General features: G+C 35.0%; 2 long non-coding RNA genes across 2 annotated transcripts in view; both read left to right on the top strand.

The window, feature by feature from the left end:
• The first annotated feature begins 129 nt into the window (after positions 1 to 129).
• LOC113475229 lies at positions 130 to 1,566 on the top strand. The gene is made up of 3 exons (XR_003396979.1): positions 130 to 205; positions 672 to 821; positions 1,458 to 1,566. It is a non-coding gene; the product is annotated as an uncharacterized LOC113475229 (long non-coding RNA).
• A 4,752-nt stretch (positions 1,567 to 6,318) lies between these two features.
• LOC113475231 overlaps positions 6,319 to 10,174 on the top strand; it is a 5,472-nt gene continuing 1,616 nt past the window's right edge. Inside the window, exons 1-3 of the long non-coding RNA XR_003396980.1 lie at positions 6,319 to 6,479; positions 8,755 to 8,805; positions 9,328 to 9,477. This is a non-coding gene — a long non-coding RNA (uncharacterized LOC113475231). The remainder of the gene's footprint in view (positions 6,480 to 8,754; positions 8,806 to 9,327; positions 9,478 to 10,174) is intronic.

Genomic DNA, 10,174 nt, shown 5'->3' with positions numbered 1-10,174 from the left:
TTTAGGTGCAAACATTATCTTATCTTATCCCGCAGAACTGAATTTTGATCAGAAAAATACGTGACATCTTTTGTAGTTGTCATATTTCTCTTAAATTATATAGATGCAATTAAAAGTATCTGAAAGTAATGCTTTATGTATTTTTATTCAGGTGTTTTCCTCTCATGTGATCGAACGTCAGTGGTATGCAGTTGGACGATACTATGTGAGTATATAAATTGATGTAAATTAAAACGTTAAGAACGAATACTATATCGTCAGGTTTTGTAGTTTTTTTTGTTTCGCATGTTTTGCAATGTTTAAAAACGTTTAAGTTATTAAACATGTTCATGGTTTGCAAAGTTGAATGAATATTTTACAAAACATTAATGAATCTCCACATTTACTAATATGCCCTTCGTGCAGTGTCAACATCCATTTACATGACTATATACTCATAACGCTGTAGCTTAAAAGTAATGTATAGTAGGGTGGGGAAGACGGGACACCTTTAGCACACGATATCCAAATATCCTGATAGTGGTTTAAATAGTAAACAACGGTCTATTGGAGTCGTGGAAACACGTGGGTTTTATAATCCTTTTAATGTTCTTGTTTATTATCAAATGGGACAAGAAAATAGGGTAAAAAGGTGTCTCCCCCTACCCTACTATATTAATATTTCTCCACAGATACGGATAGAGAATGGTCGGCTTCATTTTATTCTTAGAAGTGCATTCCGCGTTTTCCAAGCGCCTCAAGGGTATAGAGGTTCTTTAGTGAACCCATTGCGCCCAACTACTACAACAGGCCGACCATACACATACTCCGAGGCTGACATAGTAAGCTAACAGCGAAATAATTAAGTCTATAACAAGGATGATGGATGAATGAATGAAACTTACTTTATCCTCGCGTGGGCGGAAAACGACAGTCGTTATGACACGGGTGTTCTGTTTCATACACCTCGTGCCAGCATACGAGTTAACATGTACTTTACTTTGTAGGTGATTATTTTTTAGAGATTTTCTGTGGCTAATAATTTGGACAACCCATTATGTATATATAATACTACCCCTAACGCTTAAAACTTAATTCTAATATATTCAGCCACTTAGAGATCCTAACTCCTCTAGTCTCATACTCTTTGTTACTAACTAACCCCTAACCCTAAACTTCCTTATATTGTCTGCTGTAAATTGTGGTATTTGACTATTTGCTGCATATAACTGACGACTATAATGTTAAGGCATTGAATACATAATTTTATAGGTAAATGGGCTCTTATATTTGTCTGTGGTGTAGCCATAGACTTCTTAAGATATTTCAAGGAGGCTATGGGTTTAGATGTATTTCTTATAGTAGGCCATGTGGTTGTACCATATAGCGCTGATTCTACTGACGTTTACTGTGTGTAGTGTATCATTTGGTCCTGTATCCTCTGTAGGTATTTATTTACTCTGTAACTTACCTTACAGGAATCACCATCGTACTTTTTATCTCAAGTGAACTTTTGGTTTTGATGGTACTTCCCCCAGTGACCAAGAGAAACAATCAACCAAAAAAAAATTTAACACAGTATTTTGTCATATTGAAGAAAGTCATACTGTGCAGAGTCAGTTAAATGTTCTTTGCAGTATTTGTGAATAGATGTATTAGGATATTTTGGTATTTTGAAACATTGCAATTCTGTGAACGCTATGCTACTCTGCTATGTTTTAACCATTAAATTGCTGTGTTGCTTTAAAATGTATTTTCTCATTATTTGTGTTATAATAAACTGCCATTGCTTTTACTCATACCCCATTTTCGTTGTATCATCAAGGCTGTTGCTTTAGTATTCTGAACCTGTTAAATACATGTCAATAAAATTATACGTGAGACAGTGCTGGTCGCTTGTTTTTGGACCAAAAAGTACTGCTACTATTGTGAACGTGTCATAGAGTAATTGAGCACCTAAGTGATCTTATATATCTTTTTTCGTCGAACAGTTGGTCTTGTTCTTTGCCATGATTTTCCCGTTTGTCTCAAATCTAGTATATTTATTCTTCAACAACCAGTTTAAAGTTAAATCATATTAAATATTCATAAATATACAATGTATTTACGCAGTAATTAGGTAGTGTTAGGAAATCTACACAACCATTGACACTATTGTATCAGGCTATTACCATTTTAGTGGAGAAGCAATGGAAGCACTGCTCTTATTCCTTATTATCATTTATCGTAATTGAAACGTTATTTCTTGGTAAACATCATATGATTAATATTAACTTGAATGAATGAATGTAACTTACTCCATCCTCGCGTGCCTGGTAAACGACAGTTGTTATAACACGGGTGTTTATACACCTCGTGCCAGCTTACGAGTTACCATGCATTTTACTTTGTTGGTGATTATTTTTGGGGGATTTTTCATTTTTTTATGCTTGGCTGATCATTTGGACAACCCATTAGTGACCACTGGGTTCGAACAATTGTTGTTAAGAGTTTTGCCCAAGGACAAATACGCTCACAATGGTAGCAGCGACGAGCTTTAGACTCATTACCTCTGGGTTACAGGCAGGCGCGCGAAACACTTTGCCACGGCGCGGGACGTCTTCTAACGTTACCGAATTATTAAAGTTTGTAAAATTTGCAATATCAAACGGTTTTAAGCGATGACAAGGTTAACTAAGTTTAAGTTAACAATTCAACACATGGCCCAAAAGTTTCACTAAGCGTATTTACAAATATGTTCTTTACCAATCACGCAAACCTCATACATCGTAAATCTTCGTAAGGTATAAAACATTTATAAATACAGTCTACCTACTGCTCCTCGGTCACAAATGGCGACTGAAAACCACTTCGTTGGGTAATTCTGGTTTGTTTTTGATCGAGCTTAGTCGACCGTTCTAGTAAAAGTGTCAATTAACGTAATGCTCACTATTTTAATACGTGCTTACTCATTAAAACTTTGCTCTCTTGTTTATTGCTAATTATGCGTTTTAAAATTTGATAAGTAAGTCTAAAATTTATAAATGTAATTTATTATTTTGTTTCAATCAAGAGATTAAAAACTAATCCAAAGAATTAAGAATTGAGATACGAGGAAATAATTATAGCAAGTAAAAACAAGAGTGCGTAGCGCTAATGAGTGAGTACGTAATATAATAAACATAAATTTAATAATCCTTTTACCACCTTTGACTAGACTCGATCAAAAACAAATCAGACATAGTGCATTCTTTAATCACGTGGTAATTATGTAATGTTAGAAGTTAACATTATTTAATATGATGTTTAACTCTTTTAATATTTCAATTACGATCAATAAAAATAAAGTAAAAGTAAAGTGCTTACAATACGTCCCTACTTAAATGGTTTAATACAGACGTCAATCGTTGAATGGATTCTGATCTTGCACTCCTAAACTCCCAGACAATATAACCCCTGATGTTTTGACGGATCGTATGACAGGAAATGGTGGCCTAACCGTTTAAGCTCATTGGAACAGATAATAATGACCCGAGTTCGATGCTCGCAAAGAGAAACAAATATTTTGTATATATTTTCTTTTAAAAATATATAGAGTTGTTATCTTGTGTTTTTCCACTTCAGGTATCGCTGAAACTTAAATGAAGCTAAAGTGCAAGCATTATTAAATTACAAACGGGTTCCTGACCCGTTAAAGTTAACTTTGCTCGCGATCATTGTAATCATTAATTACTTGTTAATTTGGCGATTCTGCACTATGGTTTATATAACTATGTTTAGTTAGAAAATGTATCGAGTGCAATCGATTAATTAAGGTTTATGGTACTTTTCGGATTTAGCGCATTTAAATATACATAAAATGAATTGTTAATTAATCACAATAAGACGATTGTATGCAATATGATTTATAAAACTATGCTAGACGAGGAAACTTTCATTATTGCAATCATTTAATTAAGGTTTTGGGTACATTTTGGATTTAACGCCGTTGAGCAAACATAAAAATAATCGCTAATTATGCGAATTATACATCATGATTTGATTTCAATCAAGAGATTAAAGAATAAATTAAAATTAAGAATTGAGAGTTAAAGATCATGGCAAAGGAAAACAAGGCCAAAATTTCGACAAAAGGGGTCTATATGACCAGTATGTTATACGTGGTCAATAATGATTACAATGCTCGCGAGTAAAATAAATCTTAACGGGTCAGGAACCCGTTAAACGCCATAATCGGTATATTTTGGTTTGTTTACGTTACAGCCAAACTACAAATAAAAAGGATAGAATTTTCCCTATCTACTATTAAAAGTAAATAAATACAAAACAGTTGTTTCGCTGGAAGAGCTTCCAGCTAAGAACATTATATTTTGTTTCCATTGTCACAGTTGCATCGGTATAAGTTAAGATATAATAAGACAGGCCATTGACATGGCTGTCACAATATATTTGGGGGGAGGGTGGCATCCAGCTCGAGACATTATATTTTGTTTCAACTTGCTTTAACGGTTAGGCCACCATTCCACTCCTCCACACTGTCGAAATATCGCTTAATGTCGACACATCAATTTGAAAGTGACGACGGACGAGTAAAGGTGAGATAACGAAACCTCACACATGAATAAATGAATGAATGTAACTTACTTTATCCTCGCGTGGCCGGAAAACGACAGTCGTTATACCGCGGGTTTAACACCTCGTGCCAGCTTACGAGTTACTTATAGCATGTACGTTACTTTGTAGGTAATTATTTTTTTTGGAATTTTTTTTATTTTTTTATATATGGCTGAAAATTTAGACAACCCATTAGTGACACTGGGTTGGAGCAATTGCCGTTAAGTGTCTTGCCCAAGGACACAAACGCCAACAATGGTAGCAGCGTCGAGCCTTGAACTCATTACATCTGGGTACAGACATGCGCGCTAACCACTATGCCATGAAACTATGGATTGTTTAATTTGTGAGTCATTAGAACCAATGTTAATATAATATAGATGTACAAACGTAGGTTACAAGGTACACATGTATATTTTTCGGTCACCATTTTGGCTTTGTATTTTTTTCAAAACAGAACTATGAATTAAGATTACATAACTGTATCCTCACGACTATAAAAAACGCTGTTATTCGATGAAAGCACAATTTAAGGAATATAGGACACTATGTGCTAAAGGTATACCCATTTTACCCTACAATATTATATAGAATGAGGGTATTTCACTTAGGGATGTATGTCATTGCCGAGCTGTTAAAACTAATTACGATTAGTATGTTTGTTTGTGATAGGATCTCAAAATTTTTATGTAACATTATTTTATGTTACCTGCTGTACATTAGCTCAACATATTAATATTCACAGCAAACAGTGTGCTTTTTTACAGTTGTTGGTTTTGTCCGTAGGGTTAATCTTTGCAAATATGCTTGGAAAGCTGTTGTATAGAAACGCGAGTTTTGGAAAGGTATTGTATAGAAGCGTGTGTTTTGGAAAGGTATTGTATAGAAGCGTGTGTTTTGGAAAGGTATTGTATAGAAGCGTGTGTTTTGGAAAGGTATTGTATAGAAGCGTGTGTTTTGGAAAGGCGTTGTATATAAAAACGTAAGCCTTGGAAAGGCGTTGTATATAAAAACGTAAGCCTTGGAAAGACGATATAAGATATCTTAGCAGTCAACAATTTCGTCGTGGCAGTCAGCTACACTTATAGGGAGAAGACGGGATACCTTTAACACATAATATCTAAATATCCTTATCGTGTTTTAAACAACTAACAACGGTCTATGGAAGTCGTGAGGATACACTTTAATAACTAGTTGAATGTTTTTGGTGTATACTACCGAATGGAACGAGAAAATGAAATAAAAAGGTGTCAATACTATAACAATACTATACATAGCATGTGGGTATATTTCACTTTGGGATGCATGTCAGATCTCAAAATGCTCATACAATTTTTTTTAGGTTACCTGCTGTACATTAGCTCAACATATTAATATTCACAGCAAACACAATTTTTCACCATTGTTGATTTTCTCCGTGGGGTTAATCTTTAACTTCACTCGCTTGTCGTCGCCGTGTAAACATGCTTGAAAAGGTAATGTGAGACGGGTTAGGACATGTTGAGCCAAGGTACGGTAAATCTATAAACAGGTTATGTGTAAAAGGAAAATGGTTCCATTGTCGTATATAGGCAGATAAGTAAAGATATAATAAGGTAGTTCATTAACGTGGCTGTCAGTATCTAGTAGAGTGCGGGGAGACACGGTTTTATAATGCTATGATATTCTTTGTGTACTGCCAGATTGGACGAGAAAATGGAATGAAAGTTGTCCCAGCCTCCCCCACCCTACTAGATTTAGCTAATTCATTACAGGAAAATGATATTCTTTTGTTTTAAGTTTTACTACAGGTACATCTATCTTTCATAAATATAGGGCAAATAATTTTCATATTCAATTATTATCTTATTCCGCATTTGTTGGCGTTTCTGAAAAAAATATAAATGGAATGACGTAAAGAAATAAATGTAAGTAAAAGTTGTTTTTATATAACGTAGTACTAATTTAACATAACGGCTTTAAATATTTTTAACTTTTTGACGTAGCGTTTTTAAGTGATGTAACATTTCTTCGGCGCCGTAGCAAGCGCGACCCCTGAAGTATAGGGTTGTTCCAAAAGCGAGTCCGCGAGGTGTCGCACATTAGTGTTTTAGCTAATTTGCGACACCTCGCGGACTTTGAAAAACAGTTTGTTGAAATTGTATATATCGGTATTGTTGTGCTAGCCAATTAAAAGTAAATTCAAGGTATTTTATTTAACTCAAAAGTGGTTGGGGTATTAACATCTCAGCAAAATCTAATCCTTATGGCACAGGTAAGGGAGTATGGTTTAACCAATCTAAGTCAATACATTTTCTGAAGTTTTGTTTCTAAAATTGTTTCTCCGAAATATGTTTCTAATTGCACTATTTGGTTAGAAACAAAATTCTAGTAATTTTTTTTATAGCAAAGCAGTTTTCAGGTTATTAAGAATTGTTAATCTAGTTTGGGCACTACAGAGTCCGGACGAAGTTAAAATGCTATCTTTTTGAAATGCATCATGCAAACCTTAAATTTCGTATTCATTACCACCAGTGAATAACATTTGTTACATTTTTACAATATTTTGTGGCTGTTGTTCTTCAAATGGGTGTCGCATTTGAAACAAAAAGGATAGTTTTTATTTTTGAAATGAAAGGTGCAAGGATCAGTTGAATTACAAGATGCAAGCAGCTCCTGATTGTGTAGGGGCATAACCTTACAAAGAGCTCATTTAGATTTGGTTTAATGACTGGCTGAGATAAATTAAGATCGAATAATTTCTGAGCATCCGAAATGTTCAACTATTGAATGAGAATATGTTGGGTGCTACCATAATGAACAGAAGGGTCAAAGCAGTAAAATCATTAACAAAACTGCCGCACCCATTGTTGTTTTAACGCTTAGCTTTTTTGACACTGTACTTTACACTTCAACTTTGATGGCTTCATGCCCAGGTGGTACAACCTCCCTCGTTATTTAAACCCCCACAGAAGAACGATTGATTGCAGCTAAATTGTCACCTTCTCTGTTACATACGATTTTATGAACATGCAGTGTCCTGAAAACCATAACATAATGTTTACCTGGCACATTTAGTAACTGCTTGAAGTCGCTATACGGTTGATTTTTCTTCTTGATTTTCTTCTTGATGTTTTGCTGTAAGACAGGTCTGATTTGGATCGACATGCAAGGATAGGCAATCCTGGCCTGCGTCCGAAGGTGTTCTAAAAAACTTCTAAGCCATTATATTTTCCCCGTATGTATAAGGGCCTACAAGTATGAGATCTTAAGAGTTCGATCAAATGTAGATCTAGCATTTACATGTCCTGGGGATATGCAAATATAGTTACCTTCTTCGTTACAAACGGAGCAAATGGAAGTGTTAACTTTTATGAGGTCATGCAGATGATTGCTGGTAGATTAAGAAGTTGCATCAAAAAGGGGTAGATGCTATTATTAAACTTTCTCATCTGCCTGCAGCTGTCAAGCTATGAATGTTCTTCTTGGTGTTTAGCTGTAACCAAAAGAGCCAGGTCCAATTCGCATCGGATAGTGGGGATAGGCAAACCTGGCTCTGGGTCATAGAATATGTTACTGGAACCTCATGAGCTGGCTTATCAGCAAGCTCGTTCCCCACATGGTAGAAGTGACAAGGTATACTGGAAGCCCCGCACCCGGTTTACTCGACCCACCAAAGTTATGTGTTGGATTGCTCCTCAATCACTAGTTGGGTTCATGTAAAGAATCTCGTGTTACCAAACCTGATAACGGGGGCATTGTCTCTTTACTATCACTTCAGTATACTATGTTTACTTTATTTTCTGTAATTTATAACCAGTTGCATATAGGTGACGTGATTTGTAAATAGTGCAGATTGTACGCAAAGGTACATAACGGCTAATTTAAAATGCCTTATATAGTTTTGGGAGGTGCTGTCAAAACAGTCGTGATCATAAGGCAATTTCAGCCATTCCACATATCCCAAACAGATGTTGTGGCAGGCCTTCAATGGGATTTCCTATAACAAGTGTTACTCAACTCTGACCGTTTCTAGTTTTTAAAATAAAACTACTAAACATTTAGTTCGGATTTGTTCTAATAAATGCCGCTTCTGCTTTATGAATATACTATAAGTGCTGATGTAGTCATCCGATAATAAATCTACAATATTTAGCTGAATCTACAATTCCACTTAATTTTAACTAAACTCTAATTTTACAGGCGTTTTCAACGCATGCAGTATCTGATTGGAATGCAGCGAACGATTATTATGTAAGTAACATATTTTGAGTGAATACTCGAGTAATTTGTCAATTACGCTCTTATCTGTGAAAGAAATTCATTTTGAAAAGTAAAATGATATAAAGAAACGACAGTCTTTTCTAAATTAGTTGTTTTTTTTCTATCTAGGTATTTAAGGCTGGAAATAAAAGAGGGAATACTTTTAAAAATTATATTATTTGATGAGCCCATCTTAGTTTTTTGTTTATTTTATCGCGTAACCGAAATAAGGCTTTGTTTGATACAGTATAGGTTGGGGTTAGATGGGACATGTTTTCATTCTCTTTTCTTGTTTCATTTGGTAGTAGTAAACAAAATAATGTTTACAAAATTATTAAACCTCACGTCTCTAATGGGAAATGTAAGATAATACATTGTAGACAACAATTCTGCATCGTGTGACTGCAAGCTATTCCCGGTTTGGCACAGATATAGCAAACAGAGTTTTATATGAAATCATTCGATGTTTTCAACGCATTTAATTTCTTTATTACTACCATAATGTATCCGTAGATAAGGAGAGAGAATGATCATCTGTATCAGTTACCTCGAACCTTTTTTCGTGTCTTTCAAACACCTCAAGCTTACAGAGGTCCTTTGGTGAACCCATTGCGCCCATCAACTACAGCAGGCGGGCCATACACACACCCTGAATCTGATATAGTAAGCTATAAAAGTAGTACAGTAGGATGGGGAAAGATGGGACCCTTTTTAACTACATTTTCTAGTCCCATTTAGTAGTAAACAAAAAAACATTCAAAGAAATATGAAACTATGTCCTCATGACTGTCATAGACCGTTGTTGTTTGTTTAAAACACGATCAGGATATCTGGATAATATGTGCTAATATGTCCCATCTTCCCCCACCCTACTATATAGTTAGTGAAATATCTATATGCATAAAACTAATTTGGTGAGCTATATGAAGTCTCATTGTACAAAAAATGTTTTGCTTATTTATATGGAAGTTTTAACTTAATGCAACAAAGGATTCGAAGTCTCTGTCTTACAAAGACCGCAAATAGTTTATTCACAGTTGATACCGAGACGTGGTTGTTACATCCTGATTGCCACGGTCAATAACTTGGCGAAAAACTTACACATGCAAAATATGTTCGAATAACTTTCAAACGAAATATATCTGTATTGGCCGTAGATATCATAAGGTATGTAGAAATACATACTCACCAAAGTGATATCTGCCGCAGGTTAACTTTTTTATTTGAATTAAGTGAATTTTTCGTGTGTAAAACTAAACCGGTTTACACATTGCCAATATGCGACAATCGGACAATGGGCAGGCGGTGGGTCCAACATACTCTCTACAATTCTACATATAACAAATTTAAAATGGCGTGC

This window comes from Ciona intestinalis, unplaced genomic scaffold, assembly GCF_000224145.3.
Source record: "Ciona intestinalis unplaced genomic scaffold, KH HT000166.1, whole genome shotgun sequence".
Classification (NCBI taxonomy): domain Eukaryota; kingdom Metazoa; phylum Chordata; class Ascidiacea; order Phlebobranchia; family Cionidae; genus Ciona; species Ciona intestinalis.
The sequence above is the reverse complement of the archived record's forward strand: the minus strand, read 5'-3'. Positions and strand labels throughout refer to the sequence as shown.